This window comes from Schistocerca serialis, chromosome 12, assembly GCF_023864345.2.
Source record: "Schistocerca serialis cubense isolate TAMUIC-IGC-003099 chromosome 12, iqSchSeri2.2, whole genome shotgun sequence".
Lineage (NCBI taxonomy): Eukaryota > Metazoa > Arthropoda > Insecta > Orthoptera > Acrididae > Schistocerca > Schistocerca serialis.
The window spans coordinates 115288245-115311541 of NC_064649.1; the positions used below are offsets into that span (position 1 = coordinate 115288245).

Consider the following 23297-nt stretch of genomic DNA (forward strand, 5'->3'; position numbering starts at 1 on the left):
TGCAGCGATATTATTTGACTGAAGCGCTCGATGCTTATATAGAAACTCCTTGACGTTAGGAATTAATAACACGACTGATTAGAGTTTTGAGATTACAAGCAGTCTATAGGGAATTTGGTGTCGCTGGAACTAATTTGAACTTATCATTAATATTTAAATAGCAACTGATAAGCCATCGATTATAAACGATTTAATCACGACATTTGGTGAAGTAAATATTTCGCACAAGTCGCGAGTTCATCAATGTTCTGTTTGTAACGTCGATACCGATACATAAGAAGTAACCATCTCATTGCTCTACCGCTGAGTATTAGCCAAGATCGAAGATCTGAAAAGACGTTACAACCCCCACGCCACCAAAAAAATATTTAAAATAATAGCTATTATCCGATCGCTTCACAATTGCCTGTTTGGGCGGGAGCGCTCTGAGCTGTTTCCGTACCCTGCTATTCGTTGTGCTGGAGAACTCGGGTGGGAGTCTCTGGAGGAAAGGAGGCGATCTTTTCGTGAATCGCTACTGAGGAAATTTAGAGAACCAGCATTTGAGGCTGACTGCAGTACAATTTTACTGCCGCCAACTTATATTTCGCGGAAAAACCACAAAGATAAGAGAGATTAGAGCTCGTACAGAGGCATATAGGCAGTCATTTTTCCCTCGTTCTGTTTGGGAGTGGAACAGGGAGAGAAGATGCTAGTTGTGGTACGAGGTTCCCTCCGCCACGCACCGTATGGTCGATTGCTGAGTATGTATGTAGATGTAGATGTAGAAGAACGCATCAGAGGTCTAGTCGCGCTCAATCAAAATGTAATACGGTTGCTGAACTGTGCTTGTTGTACGGCAGCGGATAACACACTCTTAAAACTGCATTGTGTCAACACATTCTTCTATCGAAAGACAACAGAAACGAACACTAGGAAAATAACGCTTCTTTTATGGCCTAAAAATTCAGCAGATCGTCTAGGAGACAACGGATTTTTGTTATACATTCACTTTTAATATGTTCTTTTACACGAAACCGTTGAAAATGAAAATAAAAACGTTGTGTTAAGCTCTAAAACTCGAAGCGAACTTGTCATACATTAGAAATCAATACGTACTTTTACAGAGATGCGTTCAAAATTAAAATTAAATTGCCGTTTTACGATCTAATAGCTTGAATGTGCAGCAGAAAAAAAGAACGTGCATGGTGTTAATACGTTAATCTATAGGAAAGGGTAAGAAATAAAAATGAAATAGACATTTCGGTGCATTAACTGATAACTACACACAGATGAACAAACACAAAACTGGATGTGCTATTATATCATTTTACAGACTAGTGTGGAAAAATAAACTTTGTTTTATAATATAGATTAATAGCTAGCGTGTAAAGCATTAGGGTCTGTGTAGCTAAAACCTGCATAATACGAGGTGCGGCTAGAAAAAAACCGGACTGATGCTGGAAAAAACATTTATTTACAATTATTTACAATTTCATGTTATCTCCTTCAATGTACTCTCCTCCTCGGTCTCTACACCGCTCCATACGAATTTTCCACTGTTCATAGCAATGCTGCAGATCATTTTCGGTAAGTCCATACATTACTTCCGTCGATTTTTCTTTTACTGCTTCAACAGTGTCAAATCTAGTTCCTTTCAAAGCTGACTTGACTTTAGGGAAAAGAAAAAAGTCACAGGGGGCCAAATAAGGTGAGTAGGGTGGATGATCTAAGATGGGAATGTTGTGTTTTGCCAAAAACGTCTTCACTAACAACGCACTGTGAGCTGGGACATTGTCTTGGTGAAGGATCCATGACTTTTTTCTCCACAAATCGTTCCGTTTTCTCCGTACTCGCTCACGTAGAGTAGCCAGGACGCTAATGTAGTAATAATGATTCACTGTTTGTCCCTCTGGTACCCAATCAATGTGCACAATCCCTTTGATGTCAAAAAAAACAATCATCATTGCCTTGAATTTCGATTTTGACATTCGTGCTTTTTTTTGTCGTGGAGAACCAGGAGTTTTCCAATGCATCGATTGGCGTTTAGTTTCGGGATCGGAAGTAAAAAACCACGATTCATCGCAAGTAATAACATTTTGTAAGAAGGTGGGATCACTTTCAATGTTTTCCAGGATGTCAGAACAAATCATTCTTCGGCGTTCCTTCTGTTCAATTGTGAGACACTTTGGAACCATTTTTGAACACACTTTGTTCATGTTGAAACTTTCATGAAGAATCTACCTAACACTTTCCTTGTCAACTCCTGTTAACTCAGACACTGCTCTGATTGTTAAACGGCGATCTTGTCGAACAAGTTTACCGATTTTTTCAATGTTTGCATCAGTTTTTGCTGACAATGGTCTGCCAGTGCGAGTGTCATCACTGGTGTCTTCGCGGCCATCTTTAAATCGTTTAAACCACTCAAACACTTGTGTTCGCGATAAACAATCATCGCCGTACACTTGTTGTAACATTACAAACGTTTCACTTGCAGATTTTCCTAGTTTGAAACAAAATTTGATGTTAACACGCTGTTCTTTCTGTACACTCAACATTTTCCGACGCACAGACAAAACGTCAACTACTTAAAACAGACGCCACGGGCAGACTGAGTGCAGGAGGCAGATGAAACTCTAGCAGTAGGCGGAGCGAGAGTCACGTGACAGGCCACGCGACTTTCAGCCTTATTGCATTCGTTTTATTGTTTCACCAGTACTAGTCCGGTTTTTTTCTAGCCACACCTCGTACACTACTAGCCATTAAATTTGCTGCACCACAAAGATGACGTGCTATAGACGAGAAATTTAACCGACAGGAAGAAGATGCTGCGATATGCAAATGATAAGCTTTTGAGAGCATTCACACACGTTTGGCAACGTGCTGACATGAGGAAACTTTCCAACCGATTTCTCATACACAAACAGCAGTTGACCGTCGTTGCCTGATGAAACGTTGTTGTCATGCCTCGTGCAAGGAGGAGAAATGCGTACCATCACGTTTGCGAGTTTGATAAAGGTCGGATTGTAGCCTATTGCGACTGCGGTTTATCGTATCGCGACATTACCGCTCGCATTGGTCAAGATCCATATGACTGTTAGCAGAATATGCAATCGGTGGGTTCAGGAGCGTGATACGAATGCCGTGCTGGATCCCAACGACCTCGTGTGACTAGCAGTCGAATTGACAGGCATCTTATCCGCATGGCTATAACGGATCGTGCAGCCACGTGTCGATCCCTGAGTCAACAGATGGGGACGTTTGCAAGACATAAACCATCTGCACGAACAGTTCGACGACGTTTGCAGCAGCATGGACTATCAGCTCGGAGACCATGGCTGCGGTTACCCTTGACGCTGCATCACAGATAGGAGCGCCTGCGATGGTGTACTCGACGACGAACGTGGGCACACGAATGGCACAACGTCGCTTTTTTAGATGAATCCAGGTTCTGTTTACAGCATCATGATGTTTGCATCCGTGTTTGGCGACATCACGGTGAACGCACATTGGAAGCGTGTATTCGTCATCGCCATACTGGCGTATCACCCGGCGTGATGGTATGGAGTACCATCACGTCTCGGTCACCTCTTGTTCACATTGACGGCACTTTGAACAGTGGACATCACATTTCATATGTGTTACGACCCGTGGCTCAACCCTTCATTCGATCCCTGCTAAACCCTACATTTCAGCAGGATAATACACGACCGCATGCTGCAGGTCCTGTACGGGCCTTTCTGTATACAGAAAATGTTCGAATGCTGCCCTGGCCAGCACATTCTCCAGATCTGTCACCAATTGAAAACGTCTGGTCAATGGTGGCCGAGCAACTGGCTCGTCACAATACGCCAGTCACTACTCTTCCTGAAATGTGGTATCGTGTTGAAGCTGCATGGGTAGCTGTACCTGTACACGCCATCCAAGTTCTGTTTGACTCAATGCCCAGGCGTATCAAGGCCGTTATTACGGCCAGAGGTGGTTGTTGTGGGTACTAATTTCTCAGGATCTATGCACCCAAATTGCTTGAAAATATAATCACACATCAGTTCTAGTATAATATATTTGTCCAATGAATACCCGTTTATCATCTGCATTTCTTCTTGGTGTAGCAATTTTAATGCCCAGTAGTGTAAGAATACACAATACTTTTAATCCATGTAAGGGCTGAACAGTTTTGTACTGCAGCTACTGCTCTCCCCATAGCTCATAGTATTAGCAAAGCTTTCACCTATTTATCGACAGAACTGAACTACGTTATTTATTAACGCGTTTTTATCTGAGTTTACTCTCCTATAACATGTATTTCCGCGATAACTGTACGCTTCAGCAGACGCCAAGAATACGCATCAGTTGTAACATACTGCAGTATCAAAGTGTCTTGACTGTACAGCCCCGGGCGGCCTGGGTCATTCGGGTATTGTTTAGGATTGTCGGTCGCCCTCGGTCACGTCTACACGTAAACGAGGTTTAGTTCCACGTTCTGCCATCGGCAATTGTAAAATAAAGAGGTAATACGCAGTATGTTAATATAATGAATGTGCTCTAAGTTATAATAAAAATTACATTATAATCTTAAATTTTTAAAACTGATCTGAATAAATCAGCAAAGTTCGCGTCTCGCTTTGACTGCAGAAAACTCGTTGATCGTATCTTCATAGTTCAGACGGTTATCAGTTATAAGGTCGGCTTCGATGTGAAGAATGGACAAGGCTTTCAGTCTCTCCTCAGGCAACGTAGAACGTAGGTACGACTTCAGTCTTTTAAGAGCTGAAAACGAGCGTTCTGCTGAGCAATTTGCAAGTTCCATACATAGAAATATCCTAAGAGCATAGTCAACATTCGGAAACACGGACTGTAACCTCTCTTTTCGTAAAAATTTACTCATTTCCACTGGTAACCTCAGAAGATTTCGAAAGTTCCGCGAAATGTACACATTCACTAGGGAGGGAAGGCTTTAAATCTGTGTCATATGACGCTTGGAGTTTTGCTGCACGTTCAGCAATATCGTCAGGTGAACTGTTCTTAAGGTTACTGAAAACTGTGAAGGAGTCCAACAGTGTTCTATAGCGTTCCTTCCTCCTCACTAACTCTGTGTACAAGTTGTCGAGTACTGGGAGAAATGTTTCGGCTCTAAATTTTTCCCTTATAGTCAGAAAAACATCTTCAGAGTCCGCTTCTTCGTCATCATGAAGTTTGCGTTTTCGTGATCTTTATAGGCGCATTCATAGTCTGTATCAGTCACAATCTCCATGCATTCATTTTCATAATAGTCGAACATGTCACGAACAAATGCAATGAACCCTGCAAGTGATTCATATAATTCATGCACTATTTTAGTATCATTATTTACACTTTGCGATTTCACATTTACACCATTAAATCCCTGGAGTATGTCCTTCCAAACTGTCATCATGAATAGTGTTTCTAGTCTGCTGAGTTGATTCAATGAAGTTGAAGCCTCATTTCGCACAAGTGGTTTTTCAAACATATTATTGGCAATATGTGTGAGGGCATTGATAACGCCCTCCCAGGTTTCAAATACACTTAAACACATTTCCTCTTTTTCTGACCAGTGTTTTTTTCATAAACATTTTACTGTTTTGCTTCTTGGTTTCATGAAAGAAAAAAGCTTCTCCCAGCGCTGTGTAGAAGCAGAGAAAAATTACAAAGGTTTTGCACTACATTGAAAAATGACCATGCTTCCCGACAACACCTTGCAGCACTAGTGCCGACTATATTCAAAGAATGTGCTGCACAAGGTACATAATGCGCTTTCGGTTTTTGTTCTTTAATGCGTGCCTGTAAATCGGTGTAGGTTCGTCACATATTGCTTCCGTTGTCATATGACTGGCCTCTGCAGTGAGTAATATCAATGGAACTTGTAGACAGGACTTTTAGTACGGTCTCTGCTAAGTTTTCGTACTTGTGTCCAGGGTTTGGTAAAAACAGAAGGAAACGTTCAACAGGTTCACCATTCTCGTTCACATATCTTAATACGACAGGTAATTGACCAATACGGGAAATGTCCACAGTAGAATCTACTATTATAGAGAAATATTAGGCCTGTTTTATTTCACTTATGATAATTCTTTTCATTCGTTCCGAAAGAAGCAATACTATTTCATCACAGATTGTTGGAGAAAGATAACTTGTGTGTCCCTGCCCTGGATTTCCATCAAATTCAATGTACTCTGCGAGAAAAGGATCAAACTCGGCTATAGGTCCAAGACTCATCATAAATTCAAATGTTTCAAATGGCTCTGAGCACTATGGGACTTAATATCTGAGGTCATCAGTCCCCTAGGACTTAGAACTACTTAAACCTAACTAACCTAAGGACATCACACACATCCATGCCCGAGGCAGGATTCGAACCTGCGACCGTAGCGCATCATAAATTGACCATTATGTAATGAATGGAATCTTTCAAAGTGTCCACGTAGGGGAAGTCCACGACTTGTTAGCTTCTTCACTACTGCAAAACACTCTTTTCAACACACTGCGCCAGTACAATTTTTCTGTCTCAACGTATGACTTCTTCTTGTTAAGAGTGATGACTCAGAACTTCTGTGTTCAAGTGAATTCTCGTGATGAGATAAAATATTAGAAATGTTTTTCCAATCTGCAATACCATTAGCAGCAATCGCGGCCTTACCGAACAATTTGCATTAAGCACAACAACACAGCGCCGGTGCTACAGGAGTATACTAGAAAATCACCCAAAGTTTATTCACCATTTAAAAGTTTACGGTAAAATACATTTTTGTTCAGATATCATATTTTATAGCCTACTGATCTTGAATTAGAAAAATCACCATTAGAATTTTGATTAATGTCACGTTGTAAGATAATGTCGATTGTTGATTCATTTACACACCATTCTGCAGGATTTCTTTTTGTAATGTCTGACCCGACACTTAGTTTTTCGTGAAACTCGAAATCAGGAACAATTTGTTTTTCTTCATTATTAAGTTTTGTTTCGTCTGTATTTACTTCTTTTACAACAGCTGCAGTGCCAGAAATATCATCCGTACAACTTGAACTCAAAGTTTTTTTTGCGAAAAATTTATCTACTCTGCCAAGCGTTTCCAGAGCATTGTCTTCTCGTTCTCACCTTTCCTTCGATAATTTCCGAAATGCCGCCCCACTTAATTTTGCACGTTTGCCTTTTTCTCTGTTATTCATGTTAAGACACTTACAAAATTGTCAACCAACAGTCAAAACAAAAGAAAAAATTTGTAAAAGGAAAGAAAGAAAGCCTGTATCCAGTTCCAACCGTACTACAGGGGAGGATGGGAAGGGAAGTCGGCTGTGCCCTTTCAAAGGAACCATCCTGGCATTTGCCTGGAGCGATTTAGGGAAATCACGGAAAACCTAAATCAGGATGGCCGGACGCAGGGTAAATACGGTAGGGTTAAGTATAAGCCTACAACATTCTCGGAAAAATAAAGTTATAAACATTCTATTGTACATTGCCGTTAACCAACAGGGTAGCCGAGAGCCCTAACGCACTGCTTCCTGGACTTGGGTAGGCGCGCCTGCCCCGGATCGAATCCGGCTGGCAAATTAAGGACGACGGTCGGTGTGCCGGCCAGCCTGGATGTTTTTAGGCGGTTATCGACATCCCGCTAGGTGAATGCCGGTCTGGTCCCCACGTTCCGCCTCAGTTACACGGCTCGCAGATATGTGCACACGTTTGCACTTTCCCATGGATTACACTAGCCACATATAGTTGGGGTACACTATTCCATCCTGGAGAATATGGGGTGGTAGCAGGAAGGGCATTCGGCCACCCCTTAAACTAACTTTGCCACCTCCATTTAACCATGCCGACCGTGCATGACATGGGAAAAGGCACAAGCGACAGAGAGAGAGAGAGAGAGAGAGAGAGAGAGAGATCGTAGATTGCCGTCCTGACAGCTTACTTCAAAATGTTTTGAACAATCATGAAGATAATTCCAGACAGAAACCCAATGTTAAATTTTCATTCAGTCACCAAGTAAATTATATATATTTCCTACCTTGTACTGTAGAATTTCGTTCTTAAGGCTTATTTAAAGTAGCAAGTTGTTTAAAAACAGTAAAATTTTTTATTGTTTGTAAGTGCAGTTATTTTAAAACGTAAAAGCTTAAAATGAGTACAGAGCAAAAAATGCCACCCCCCTTGCCGCCCCTAGGCCCGTGCCAAGTGGGCCCATATGTAAATCCGCCACTGTGTTCTGTTAGGGACAGCTGTGTTCCAACAATGGCTATTCTTGTCGGGGACTGGATGTTCTTCATCGCGTTCTGAAGATCCATCAGTCGGATTGTCCATAATTGCTGGAGGAGCATTAGGTTTAGAATGAGCTTCATCGCGAATGTCACTCACGTCACTTTCACGATTGAGTTCTAACAATGCTTCCTGCATACCATATTCCATCAGTAAAATGCTATCTCTACGGGCCAATTTTCAAACATGTACTTCATTCTCAGTGACAGGACTGTTGTACAATGTGTACTCCAGGGTCACAGTTAACCATCAAAAAATATTTATGATAAACTAATTAAACAATAATGTCTCACCACTTTGAACATCAGTCCCCTGCTAGGTTTCACTCAGTGCCTGACATCTGTGGCGCCGGGCTGTATATGTGCGATGGCGCATAAAGGGTAACAAACAAAAACCTCCAGTGTCATAGTGACCCCCGTGACCCCTTAAGAAAATTTGTCCCGTATTTCATTGTAATATAATACTGGACTGTGACGGACTGTGCGGACGTAAGAGAACATGAGCATTTGAGAAATTGTATTACAGACGAATACTGAAAATTAGATGGACTGATAACGTAAGGAATGGCTGACATCGAAATAAGTGGCCAAGGAATAGAAAAGCAACTGAAATTACCCAACAAAGGAAAGTCCACTGGACCTGACCGGATACCAATTCGATTCTACACAGAGTACGCGAAAGGACTTGCCCGCATTATAACAGCCGTGTACCGCACGTCTCTAGAGGAACGGAAGGTTCCAAATGATTGGAAAAGAGCGCAGGTAGTTCCAGTTTTCAAGAGTGGTCGTCGAGCAGATGCGCAAAACTATATCTCTGACATCGATCTGTTGTAGAATTTTAGAACATGTTTTTTGCTCACGTATCATGTCATTTCTGGAAACCTAGAATCAACATGGATTCCGGAAACAGCGATCGTGCGAGACCCAACTCGCCTTATTTGTTCATGAGACGCAGAAAATATTAGATACAGGCTCCCAGGTAGATGCCATTTTCCTTGACTTCCGGAAGGCGTTCGATACAGTTCCGCACTGTCGCCCCATAAACAAAGTAAGAGCCTACGGAATATCAGACCAGCTGTGGCTGGATTGAAAAGTTTTTAGCAAACCCTACACAGCATGTTGTTCTCAATGGAGAGACATCTACAGACGTTAAAGTAAACTCTGGCGTGCCACAGGGGAGTGTTATGGGACCATTGCTTTTCACAATATATATAAATGACCTAGTAGACAGTGTTGGAAGTTCCGTGTGGCTTTTCGCGGATGATGCTGTAGTATACAGAGAAGTTGCAGCATTAGAAAATTGCAGCGAAATGCAGGAAGATCTGCAGCGGATAGGCACTTGGTGCAGGGAGTGGCAACTGACCCTTAACATAGACAAATGTAATGTATTGTGAATACATAGAAAGAAGGATCCTTTATTGTATGATTTACTTCTGTAAAATATCTGGGAGTATGCGTACGGAACGATATGAAGTGGAATGATCATATAAAATTAGTTGTTGGTAAGGCGGGTGCCAGGTTGAAATTCATTGGGAGATTCCTTAGAAAATGTAGTCCATCAACAAAGGAGGTGGCCTACAAAACACTCGTTCGACCTATATTTGAGTATTGCTCATCAGTGTGGGATCCGTACCAGATCGGGTTGATGGAGGAGATAGAGAAGATCCAAATAAGAGCGGTGCGTTTCGTCACAGGGTTATTTGGTAACCGTGATAGCGTTACGGAGATGTTTAGCAAACTCAAGTGGCAGACTCTGCAAGAGAGGCGCTCTGCATCGCGGTGTAGCTTGCTGTCCAGGTTTCGAGAGGGTGCGTTTCTGGATGAGGTATCGAATGTATTGCTTCCCCCTACTTATACCTCCTGAGGAGGTCACGAATGTAAAATTAGAGAGATTCGAGCGCGCACGGAGGCTTTCCGGCAGTCGTTCTTCCTGCGAACCATACGCGACTGGAACGGGAAAGGGAGGTAATGACAGTGGCACGTAAAGTGCCCTCCGCCACACACCGTTGGGTGGCTTGCGGAATATAAATGTAGATGTAGATGTACATGTAGGTTCTGCACAGAATCGCACAGGAGTACGTAGAAAACTCTGGAAAGGAGAAGGGACAGGCTGGTAGAAGACCTGTTAAGACACCTAGGAATGACCTCTTTAGTATGAGAGGGGCTGCAGAGGGCAAAAACTGTAGAGAGATTGTCTGCCAAGTAAGTGAGGACACATGTTGCAAGTGCTACTCTGAGATGAAGAGGTTAGCACAGGAGAGGAATTCGTGACGGGCTGCATCAAACCAGTCAGTAGACTGATGACTCAAGGAAATAAATTACTGTGTGGTCGATGTGCAATATTGTTTCGGGTTTCAACCATTCAGCTTCGATTATCGAAATAGTCTGAGCGATAGATCCAACCATACATTGGCATCACAGCTTTATTCCGAAGCCGTTATTAACCTACTACTCTGTGCTTTAGCATCACTGCCAACAATAAATTATTTTTACAAGCATTATACGAGGTGCATTGAAGTTCTAAGGCCTCCGATTTTTTTTCTCCGGACTGGAAAGAGAGAGAAACATGCGCATTGTTTTATAATGAGGCCACGTTCATTGTCAATATGTCACAGAGATGGCAGCACCGTATGGCAGATGGAATTTTGCCGCCAGCGGCGAGAATGAGAACTGTTTTAAATACTTAAAATGGCGACGTTTCCTTACTTGAACAGCGTGCAATCATTCGTTTTCTGAATTTGTGTGGTGTGAAACCAATTGAAATTCATTGACAGTTGAAGGAGACATGTGATGATGGAGTTATGGATGTGTCGAAAGTGCATTCGTGGGTGCGACAGTTTAATGAAGGCAGAACATCGTGTGACAACAATCCGAAACAACCTCGGGCTCGCACAAGCCGGTCTGACGACACGATCGAGAAAGTAGAGGGAATTGTTTTGGGGGATTGCCGAATGACTGTTGAACAGATCGCCTCCAGAGTTGGCATTTCTGTGGGTTCTGTCAACACAATCCTGCATGACGACCTGAAAATGCGAAAAGTGTCATCCAGGTGGGTGGCACGAATGCTGACGGACGACCACACGGTTGCCCATGTGGCATGTTGCCGAGCAATGTTGACGCACAATGACAGCACGAATGAGACTTTCTTTTCGTCGGTTGTGACAATGGATGAGACGTGGATGCCATTTTTCAATCCAGAAACAAAGTGCCAGTCAGCTCAATGGAAGCACACAGATTCACCGCCACCAAAAAAATTTCGGGTAACCGCCAGTGCTGAAAAAATGATGGTGTCCATGTTCTGGGACAGCGAGGGCGTAATCCTTACCCATTGCGTTCCAAAGGGCACTACGGTAACAGGTGCATCCTACGAACATGTTTTGAAGAACAAATTCCTTCCTGCACTGCAACAAAAACGTCCGGGAAGGGCTGCCCGTGTGCTGTTTCACCGAGACAACGCACCTGCACATCGAGCTAACGTTACACAACAGTTTCTTCGTGATAACAACTTTGAAGTGATTCCTCATGCTCCCTACTCACCTGACCTGGCTCCTAGTGACTTTTGGCTTTTTCCAACAATGAAAGACACTCTTCGTGGCCGCACATTCACCAGCCGTGCTGCTATTGCCTCAGTGATTTTCCAGTGGTCAAAACAGACTCCTAAAGAAGCCTTCGCCGCTGCCATGGAATCATGGCGTCAGCGTTGTGAAAAATGTGTACGTCTGAAGGGCGATTACGTCGAGAAATAACGCCAGCTTCATCGATTTCGGGTGAGTAGTTAATTAGAAAAAAAATCGGAGGCCTTAGAACTTGAATGCACCTCGTAATCAGGTGTGTGTGTAAGTAACTTTATCATGGTATAAGGTTCTAGAACCATCACATGGAACAATATTGTAAATTTGTGGTAAGATCTTATGCAACCAAACTGCTTAGGTCGTCGGTCCCTAAGCTTACACACTATTTAATCTAACTCAAACTTACACTCTGGACAACACAAACACCCGTGCCCGAGGGAGGACTCGAACCTCGTACGTGGGTGGGGGTGGGGGATGGGGTGAGGGGTGGGGGGGGGGGGAGCCGCGAGGACCGTGACAAGACGCCTGAGACCGCGCGGCTACCCCACGCAGCGAACACCATTGTTAAGTTGGTTAAGTTAGATGACGAAAGTTGAAGATATGGTAGTGGTAATGTTTCTCGAACTTGTGTCGAATTTTAAGGTTCTAAATGCAGAGGAAGAAGTGTACAGATTTTCAAAAAATCCTATGTTCTGTTATGAGTGTCCCAGGCGCTAGTGCTCACACAGAAACCGTGTTTTCAGTCACGAGTAAGCAGTGGAGTGATGTGAGGAGCTGAAGATCTGTGGAACTCATTAAAGCTGAAGTGCAGATTGTAACAAATTGCAATGTAACGTGTGAAGAATTTTTCAAGTATGTGGAAGATGATGTTAAGTTTCTTTCTGAATACAAGTCAGATTGTAAATATTTGTAACGATGTTTCTGCATTCAAGTGCTTTATGTATATTAAGGCAACTGGGGCGTGAGTACAAGGGGAAAATCTTGAAAAATTTGTCAGTTTTCTGAATAGTGTAGCTCAAAAAACAAGAGTTGAAAGTCCACGTAATGTTACTATCTGTTAAATGATCTTTTGGGAACATTTTGACGTATGAACCAAAGCTTCCTGTCGCATAACCTTTTTGTCGATTCTTGTGCTGCAAATCAAATTAAACATGTTAATTATTTATTTACAGCACAGGTACACATGTCGAAGTAAAAACAAAATAGACGCTTGATTTTGTTCTGGAACTATAATCTTTAAAGCAGACTTTTAAAAAGATGTTGGTGTCATAAATTGTAGTTCAAAAATTTTTTTAATAATGACTACAAACTACACTCCTGGAAATGGAAAAAAGAACACATTGACACCGGTGTGTCAGACCCACCATACTTGCTCCGGCCACTGCGAGAGGGCTTTACAAGCAATGATCACACGCACGGCACAGCGGACACACCAGGAACCGCGGTGTTGGCCGTCGAATGGCGCTAGCTGCGCAGCATTTGTGCACCGCCGCCGTCAGTGTCAGCCAGTTTGCCGTGGCATACGGAGCTCCATCGCAGTCTTTAACACTGGTAGCATGCCGCGACAGCGTGGACGTGAACCGTATGTGCAGTTGACGGACTTTGAGCGAGGGCGTATAGTGGGCATGCGGGAGGCCGGGTGGACGTACCGCCGAATTGCTCAACACGTGGGGCGTGAGGTCTCCACAGTACATCGATGTTGTCGCCAGTGGTCGGCGGAAGGTGCACGTGCCCGTCGACCTGGGACCGGACCGCAGCGACGCACGGATGCACGCCAAGACCGTAGGATCCTACGCAGTGCCGTAGGGGACCGCACCGCCACTTCCCAGCAAATTAGGGACACTGTTGCTCCTGGGGTATCGGCGAGGACCATTCGCAACCGTCTCCATGAAGCTGGGCTACGGTCCCGCACACCGTTAGGCCGTCTTCCGCTCACACCCCAACATCGTGCAGCCCGCCTCCAGTGGTGTCGTGACAGGCGTGAATGGAGGGACGAATGGAGACGTGTCGTCTTCAGCGATGAGAGTCGCTTCTGCCTTGGTGCCAATGATGGTCGTATGCGTGTTTGGCGCCGTGCAGGTGAGCGCCACAATCAGGACTGCATACGACCGAGGCACACAGGGCCAACACCCGGCATCATGGTGTGGGGAGCGATCTCCTACACTGGCCGTACACCACTGGTGATCGTCGAGGGGACACTGAATAGTGCACGGTACATCCAAACCGTCATCGAACCCATCGTTCTACCATTCCTAGACCGGGAAGGGAACTTGCTGTTCCAACAGGACAATGCACGTCCGCATGTATCCCGTGCCACCCAACGTGCTCTAGAAGGTGTAAGTCAACTACCCTGGCCAGCAATATCGCCGGATCTGTCCCCCATTGAGCATGTTTGGGACTGGATGAAGAGTCGTCTCACGCGGTCTGCACGTCCAGCACGAACGCTGGTCCAATTGAGGCGCCAGGTGGAAATGGCATGGCAAGCCGTTCCACAGGACTACATCCAGCATCTCTACGATCGTGCTCCATGGGAGAATAGCAGCCTGCATTGCTGCGAAAGGTGGATATACACTGTACTAGTGCCGACATTGTGCATGCTCTGTTGCCTGTGTCTATGTGCCTGTGGTTCTGTCAGTGTGATCATGTGATGTATCTGGCCCCAGGAATGTGTCAATAAAGTTTCCCCTTCCTGGGACAATGAATTCACGGTGTTCTTATTTCTATTTCCAGGAGTGTATTTCAGTAAGTAACTCATAGTTTTTCTTTAAAAAGTCTTTAATTTTCAGACTTAAGTCATAAGAATAGACCACTTTTTAGTTACGTATGTTTTAAGGCAGAAATCAATTTTCCTGCTTTCTGTCTTCAATTAGTTTTAACCAGCGTGCATCAGAATATAAAAAGGTGAACTTATGGGAAATTCAAGTTGAAGTCATTGCCTGTTTCTCTCTCTATCCTCCGTAACACTAATTCATTCCAGACCCAAATCCATTTTGTTTCTGGTGTTATTCTTCCTCGCTTTTCCACACTTCTTCCTCTTGCTTCTTTGGCTGCTTCCAACACTGATCTTTCTGTTTTAGAGAGTCTCTTGCTGTGAATGACACTTACACCTCTTTGTATACTTATTCCACCAGGCACTCCTAACAATTCCATAACCTTCAACCCCGACACTGCACCATCCCTGAAACACAGCAGAGCGTCCAGCACACCTGTTTTCAATGTATTTAGTCCTATCAGAACGGTTCCTGGTCTCCGTTCGCACCAACAATTGTTAAAACTTTCGATTGAGTTTTGAATCCTACCATGTACTTCTCTAATAATCTTCTGTCACTGAGAGCCCTATACATAGGTTCTTCCATTACAGTAGATGGTAAAGAATGCTTATGGATGGGCGTGTTGTCATGCGTGTATCCACTTTGAAATTCCTCTAATTTTGGGGCTTTCTTCGATACAATTTACTCGAAGTAAACTTTTTCTTGTTAGGAAAACTGCACAGAACTATTTAAGAAAAAAAATTAGAAACTCGATTCTTTGACACTTGTACACCTCCCCTTGAATGTGTGAGAATAAAAATTCTATTGGGCTTTGTCTGACTAAACTTCACACACACACACACACACACACACACACACACACACACACACACACACACACTGGTCATTCCGGACTCGAGAGTCCATTACCGCAGCAACGTATTTTCGCCACCTGTCCCTGTCTTGGGCTATTTCCTTCCATTCGCCTTCAATACCTAGTCTCCTCAAATCAGCCTTCACATTGTCCTTCCCTCTACGCCTCGGTCTCCCCACAGGACGTTTTCCTTCTAGGTGCCCTACCAGTATTCTGCGCGCTGCCCTGCCCTCATCCATTCGAGCTACGTGACCCGCCCATCGCAGCCGACGTGATTTAATAATACTGATTATGTCAGGGCTGGAATAGAGTTCGTGAACCTCTTCGTTATGCAGTTTTCACCACTCTCCGCTAAAGTCATCCCATTTTGCTCCGAAAATTTTCCTCAAAATTCTGTTTTCAAATAGTCGAAACGGCTTTTCATTTTGCACAGTGAGAGACCAAGTCTCACACCCATACAGCATAACTGGTAGAATAATAGTTTTGTATATTCTAATCTTTAAATTCCTAGACAATATCCGTGATGAAAGTAATCTATTCAGTGAGAAGCAGCACGCATTCCCACCCGTAATCTCTTCTTCAGTTGGGATTCAATCTCATTTCTCGAAGTGCTGTCCACGCCTAGATACTTAAACGTGTTCACTTTTTCAAACTGCATGTCTCCAACTCTTAACATTTTCTGATCTACTGCTGTTGGCATTCTAGTAGTATCCATGTATTTAGTTTAGTCTTCACTTATCCTTAGACGTACATCTTCACTAGCCCTGATTAACGCATTCGCATTTGATGTTACAGAGTCTTTCCTATCGCTAATGATGTTTAGATCATCTGCATACCCTAATAACTTAATATTTCCATTTAACACCACATCCTCTGAATTATCTGCTGCCATTCGTACAATATATTCTAGGACTAACTTAAAAAGTAGCAGAGACAGGGCATCCCCTTGCATAAGTCCGTTCTTTATTACAAATTATTCTGACTCCAATTTCGCCACGCGTACTCTACCTTTTGTGTTTTTCAAACTCGCTTCTATAAGTCTAACATACTTCTTTGGTATTCCAAGTTCCAAAAGAATTCTGTACAGTTTTGACTGCAATACTGAATCATATGCTTTTGTAAAATCTATGAAAAGATTATGAACTGGTTTATTGTATTCCCATTTCTTTTCCAAAATTTGACGAGGGTGAATATTTGGTCTACATCTACATCTACATACATACTCCGCAATTCACCATACGGTGCGTGGCGGAGGGTACCTCGTACCACAACTAGCATCTTCTCCCCCTGTTCCACTCCCAAACAGAACGAGGGAAAAATGACTGCCTATATGCCTCTGTACGAGCCCTAATCTCTGTTATCTTATCTTTGTGGTCTTCCCGCGAAATGTAAGTTGGCGGCAGTAAAATTGTACTGCAGTCAGCCTCAAATGCTGGTTCTCTAAATTTCCTCAGTAGTGATTCACGTAAAGAATGCCTCCTTTCCTCTAGAGACTCCCACCCGAGTTCCTGAAGCATTTCCGTAACACTCGCGTGATGATCAAACCTACCAGTATCAAATCTAGCAGCCCGCCTCTGAATTGCTTCTATGTCCTCCCTCAATCCGACCTGATAGGGATCCCAAACGCTCGAGCAGTACTCAAGAATAGGTCGTATTAGTGTTTTATAAGCGGTCTCCTTTACAGATGAACCACATCTTCCCAAAAATTCTACCAATGAACAGAAGACGACTATCCGCCTTCCCCACAATTGCCATTACATGCTTGTCCCACTTCATATCGCTCTGCAATGTTACGCCCAAATATTTAATCGAAGTGACTGTGTCAAGCACTACACTACTAATGGAGTATTCAAACATTACAGAATTCTTTTTCCTGTTCATCCGCATTAATTTACATTTATCTATATTTAGAGTTAGCCGTCATTCTTTACACCAATCACAAATCGTGTCCAAGTCATCTTGTATCCTCCTACAGTCACTCAACGACGACACCTTCCCGTACACCACAGCATCATCAGCAAACAGCCGCACGTTGCTATCCACCCTATCCAAAATATCATTTATGTAGATAGAAAACAACAGCGGACCTACCACACTTCCCTGGGCCACTCCAGATGATACCCTCACCTCCGATGAACACTCACCATCGAGGACAACATACTGGGTTCTATTACTTAAGAAGTCTTCGAGCCATTCACACATTTGGGAACCAATCGCATATGCTCGTACCTTAGTTAGGAGTCTGTAATGGGACACCGAGTCAAACGCTTTCCGGAAGTCAAGGAATATGGCATCCGTCTTATACCCTTCATCCATGGTTCGCAAGATATCATGTGAAAAATGGGCGAGTTGCGTTTCGCAGGAGCGATGCTTTCTAAAGCCGTGCTGATGCATGGACAGCAACTTCTCTGTCTCGAGGAAATTCATTATATTCGAACTGAGAATATGTTCGAGAATCCTGCAACAAACCGATGTTAAGGATATTGGTCTGTAATTTTGAGGATCCGTCCTTCTACCCTTCTTATATACAGGCGTCACCTGCGCTTTTTTCCAGTCGCTCGGGACTTTACGTTGGGCAAGAGATTCGCAATAAATGCAAGCAAAGTAGGGAGCCAATGCAGTAGAGTACTCTCTGTAAATCCGAATTGGAATCCCATCAGGACCTGGCGATTTATTTATTTCCAACCCATTCAGCTGCTTCATAACCCCAGGGATGTCTATCACTATGTCCTCCATACGGGAATCTTTACGAGACTCAAACGGAGGTATGTTTGTACGATCCTCCTGCGTGAAAGATTTCTCAAACGCTAAATTTAAAATGTCAGCTTTCGTTTTGCTGTCTTCCGTTGCCAGGCCAGACTGATCAGTGAGTGACTGGATGGAAGCCTTCGACCCGCTTACCGATTTTACGTAAGATTAGAATTTCCTTGGGTTTTCAGCAAGATCTTTTGCTAAGGCATGACGGTGGTGGTGGTTGAATGCTTCGCGCATCGCTCATTTTACAGCAGCACGAGTCTATAGTTGATCTGTTCCTCCGAAAGCCAGCTTGGTAATCCCCCATAATTTCATCTGCATATGGTGTAAGCTTGCTTAGCAGAATATTCGAGAAAATTTTGGAACATACTGGTAATAGAGATATCCCTCTATAATTACTACAACAGGACCAAAACAAAATAAATAAGTAAGTGGATCATAGCCCTGTACTGTGATTTGTTTTATGCCAGAGAGAGGTTTGCCAAAGGAACAAACGATTGGACAACTTCGTCGTGACTGTACGGGGAAGTAACATGTACCGCTCTGATTTCGTGAATAAGTACGTCACGCAGAGATCGTGTTAGCTAACTGTTGAAACCACCTTCTTTGTACGCTGAAGTATAGGACGAGTATCGGAAGTAAGTCTCCATGTTGAAAAACCGCTCTCGTTTCAGCCTTTGCCGTGAGAAGTATTGGTCCCCATTGGTCCGTAACGCCGCTCCAACTTTCTGAATTGGTTGCTAGGCGAATTTGCTCACCGGCTGTGAGAAGGCACGCGTAGCGAGCAAGTGGCTCTTCTTGGGGAAAGGGGGTGGCGCTAGAGGGGGTAATGAGAAGATGAGAAGAGACATCAGGGACTGCGGGGGGGGGGGGGGGTAAAGATACGGAAACAATCTCAGCGACGCTTCCACGCCACGCAGCTGTTTACACACCTTTCTCCCTCCATCCTTCACTTCCCCCCCATCCGCCCCCCCTGCCCCCCAAAAGTACTCCCTAGTCTTACTTTGGCAGAATGCTAATTAAAGTCGGGATTCGTCGTTTTCTATTCGCTGCTGGCACTTGCAGCCTCTTGCACAGCTAACCCCCATCCCTACACCCTGCTCTCTCTCTTTACTCTTTCCTACTCTCTCTATCACTTCACCTTCGCCTCCCCATCTCTTTGGCGTACCACTTACTCCCGCCACCGCCCTCATAACTCTGTATGCATTCGAGTCTCTCCCTATAGCATCGCTTAATTAATTCTCATCTCCATTTACAGTAGCGTGGCAACTGCGAGATGTCTGCCATCTGTGTGAAACTAATTCATTTCTATCCATACCTAGAAGTAGCTGCATTAATCATCATACATAAGAAACAAAATTATTAATTGGTGTAAAGTGTGAACAACAAAATCTTTATTAAGAGAAATTCAAAGAGCAGATTCAGTTACTGCAGTACTAAAATGACGATATACGCTGAACAGCTACAGATACTGGTACACACGCGTAATATCGTGTAGGGCCCAGAAGTGCCACAACATGACGTGCCATGGACTCGACTAATGTCTGAAGTAGTGCTGGAATGATATGAGTTCTACAGGGTTGTCTATAAACCTGTAAGAGTACGAGGGGGTGGAGATCTCTTCTGAGCAGCAAGGTGCAAGGCATCCCAGATATGCTCAATAATGTTCACGTCTAGGGAGTTTGATGGCTAGTGGAAGTGTTTAAATTCAGAAGAGTGTTCCTGGAGCCACTCTGTAGCAATTCTGGACGTGTGGGATGGCGCATAGTCCTGCTGAAATTGTCCATTGTCCGACGGAGTGCACAATGGACATGAAAGGATGCAGGTGATCAGACAGGAAGCTTACGTACATGGACTGATGACCTCAGAAGTTAAGTCCCATAGTGCTCAGAGTCATTTTTTTTTTTTGTTACCAACTGTTCGTCTAAGATTCTGAACCATACGTTTGTGACTATTACAGCGCCATCTATCGCAAATCGAACAAAGTGGTCCAAGTAAAACACTCATATTTCTTTACGTACTACACGAATATGTAATAAAAATGGGAGTTCCTATTTTTAAAAAAACGCATTTGATATCCGTTTGACCTATGGCAGCGCCATCTAGCGGGCCAACCATAGCGCCATCTAGTTTCCCCCTTCAAGCTAGACAAGTTTCGTTCCTTGTAGGTTTTTTGTTTGACGCTTATTTCGTGAGATATCAATGGACCACCCTGTATAGGCGTTGCCGACGGCAGCACCGTATTCTGCCTGTTTACGTATGTCTGTATTTGAATGCGCATTGCTATACCAGTTTCTCTGGCGCTTCAGTGCATGTAGTCCATTCGCATTGTTAGTTACTGCGTATCTCTAAACACACAACATGTAAATTTGGGACCTATTGGTTACCGTTTTAATTTTTAGTAAACGTTTGCCATTTGCACAGCCACAATGCCGTAAGGTGCCGTCCTCTTGCACCTCGTGGCTTACCTAGTAAGTGCGGGCGCACTGAAGTAACAGCTTTTAGTAGCCCTTCTCACGACCAACATTCCCATTTTCCAAGTTAATATTGTATGTCACACTTTTATGGTTCGTGAATGTACGAGTAAGGAACTAGCTGTCAAAGTTATTTTTGGTGTGAAATGTTATGTATTCGATCTGACATTTTGCTCTTTCTTGTTAACACTTGGCCGACCGCGGTGGCCGAGCGCTTCTGGGCCCCTCAGTCCGGGACCACGCGGATGCTACGGTCGCAGGTTCGAATCCTGCCTCGGGCATGGATGTGTGTGAGGCGCTTAGGTTAGTTAGGTTTAAGTAGTTCTAAGTCTAGGGGACTGATGTCCATTGAAACATTTTTGTTAATACCTGGAGTTTTAAGAAATATATAACTAGTTTTTTGTGGGATTGTTTATACCTGGAAACCTTATGATGGGCAGAGCCTGAAACAAGTCATTTGCAATAAATGCACAAAAAAAAACCAACTAGTACTTGTTTGTTTACGACTACTCGGCATTTCTAAAATGCAATCAGGTATATTAATAATAATGGTCTCATACCTCCGCCGACAGTTTCAGGTGGGTGTATGTAAAATTCCTATAATGTATATACACAGTATATATAAGATGTTAGTGTTATAGGTACAGCTATTGGATCATTCGTACCTTAATGTGTACTCATTTCCCTGTGTTAGCTTTTGTTTCTCTGCATCTAACAGTCTTTCTGCAAACACATCACACAGTTGAAACCTCCTGGCAGATTAAAACTGTGTGCCGTCACGAGAGTCGAACTCGGGACCTTCTTCCAGGAGTGCTAGTTCTGCGAAGTTCGCAGGAGAGCTTTTGTAAAGTTTGGAAGGTAGGAGACTAGGTACTGGCAGAAGTAAAGCTGTGAGGACGGGGCGTGAGTCGTGCTTGGGTAGCTCAGATGGTAAGGCACTTGCCTGCGAATGGCTAAGGTCTCGAGAACGATTATCGGTCCGGCACACCATTTTACTGTACCAAGGAAGTTTAATGTCAGTGCACACTCTGGTGCAGAGTGAAAATTTCATTTCATCTCATAATTTGTTACCTGATGTTTCCTGCACGGTCGTAGCTGTGCCGTAAAGTGCGATGCCGCGAATTGGACTAAACCTGTCAGTAGACACTCCCCATTTCGCATCCACAGGTCCACACTTCAGTTCCTGACGTGCTGCCCAGGGGAAAATAAATATTAATGGCTTGTTTGTGCCATGTCTACTTGGAGATAGAGGCCAACCTGGAAACACTCACACTAACTAAAATTATTAGTCTGCAGATGAAGTAAATACTGATTTGTTCAAATGTTCAAATGTGTGTGACATCTTATGGAACTTAACTGCTAAGGTCATCAGCCCCTAAGGTTACACACTACTTAACCTAAATTATCCTAAGGACAAACACACACACCCATGCCCGAGGGAGGACTCGAACCTCCGCCGGGACCAGCCGTACAGTCCATGACTGCACCGCCATAGACCTCTCGGCTAATTCCGCGCGGCAAATACTGATTTAATGTTGTTTACCACACTGTCCCCGGTCATCAATAGAAATATCCTCACTTATACTCCTGACACCCTATATATAATATGTCCCTCCTAAGAGCTGTCAAGAGTATTTTAACTGGTGTTTTTGCAGATATTGGCAATTTAGTTTTTGCGTTATGTAGCTGAGTTCAGCCCGGACGATTACTGCTCCTCACATCTTTAAGGTGACACACTACGTCATCAGAAAGCGCACGTTTGATCCCTCTACAACAAAAATAATTTTTAAACTGATATTTCACGTGCCGCCGGCCGGAGTGGCCGAGCGGTTCTAGGAGCTACAATCTGGAACCGCGCGACCGCTACGGTCGCAGGTTAGCATCCTGCCTCGGGCATGGATGTGTGTGATGTTCTTAGTTATGCTTAAGTAGTTCTAAGTTCTAGGGGACTGATGGCCTTAGAAGTTAAATCCGATAGTGCTCAGAGCCATTTTTCCGTGCCTATTTGATAAAGTGGTCCCAAAATATTCTATAGTAATATTCAGTTTATCGATTTGTGTCTACAGGGACAACAAAATAAAACTAAAAACTCCGTCCGAACAGGCCATGAAGGCCCAACGGCACCGACCGGCCACCGTGTCATCCTAAGCCCACAGGCGTCACGAGATGCAGATATGGAGGGGCATGTGGTCCGCACACCGCTCTCCTAACCGTACGTCAGTTTACAAGACCGGAGCCTCTACTTCTTAATGAAGTAACTCCTCAGTTTGCCTCACTTGGGCTGAGTTCACCCCGCTAGCCAACAGCGCTCGGCAGTCTGGATGGTCCCCCATCCAAGTGCTAGCCCAGCCTGACAGTGCTTAACTATGGTGATCTGACAGGAACCGGTGTTACCACTGCGGCAAGACCGTTGGCTCGCAGGGCCAATGAAGCAGTCAGATTAACCAGTACTCTAGCAACGACAACACCACTCTCGCCCATATGGGCTGCAACCACAATGCAGCAGCGCTACTCAGTCGCCGGTGGAGTACTGGCTATTCTGTCTGCTTTACGGTCGCCGTTACCACATATCGATAAAACCAATATCGCACTACACTAATTTGGGACCGCCCTTACTGAAAGG

General features: G+C 44.0%; 1 pseudogene; it reads right to left on the reverse strand.

Moving 5' to 3' along the window:
- Window positions 1–22971: 22971 nt before the first annotated feature.
- Window positions 22972–23089, reverse strand: LOC126428641 (5S ribosomal RNA; annotated as a pseudogene).
- Between the last annotated feature and the right edge of the window lie 208 nt (window positions 23090–23297).